Source organism: Cicer arietinum, chromosome 5 (assembly GCF_000331145.2).
Source record: "Cicer arietinum cultivar CDC Frontier isolate Library 1 chromosome 5, Cicar.CDCFrontier_v2.0, whole genome shotgun sequence".
Taxonomy (NCBI): Eukaryota; Viridiplantae; Streptophyta; class Magnoliopsida; order Fabales; family Fabaceae; genus Cicer; species Cicer arietinum.
In genome coordinates, this window is record NC_021164.2 from 72,365,403 (window position 1) to 72,366,102 (window position 700).

Sequence of the window (700 nt, forward strand, 5' to 3'; positions counted from 1 at the left end):
TCAAATATATAGTTATAATAAAAAATTTATCCGTGATAGATTATCAGTAATATTAATACCTGATCGGTAATGAATTTGTCCGTAGAATCTATTATATTTCTTGAGGCAGGAACCTCAACTCTACTCATACCTGTTTTCAAAAATAGTAATAAATATAAATAATAATAAATATAAATAATAATATATATAAATAATGATAAATTTTAAAAAAAAAATTGAAAGTTTCGAAACTTTGACATTGATGTAAACTTTCGAAATTGCTGGAAAACTAGGTTTCGGAACTTTCAGCTTCAAGCAAAGTTTCGAAATGTTATTTGGGTTTCGAAGGTTTCAGCTTTAACCAAATCTTCGAATGTTTAATCCAATTCATGCTTCGAAGCTTTCAGACTTAAGCAAAGTTTCAAATGTTTCAGCAAATGCACGCTTCGAAGCTTTCATACTTAAGCAAAGTTTCGAATGTTTTGTGATTTTTGTGAAAATTGCATTTCAAAACTTTGGATTTTTCACAAAAGGTTCGAAGGTGTTGATGAAATCTAACCTCTGATTGTTTCGAAAGTTTGAAACTTTCGATTAATAGAATTTTTTTAAAAACTTTCGAAAGTGGGGGTGAGAAAATAGTGTAGTAAATTTACTGATAAATTTTATATAAAATAAAAAGGGTAGATTAGTCAATAAAAAATTATGGGGGGGCGGCAGTTTA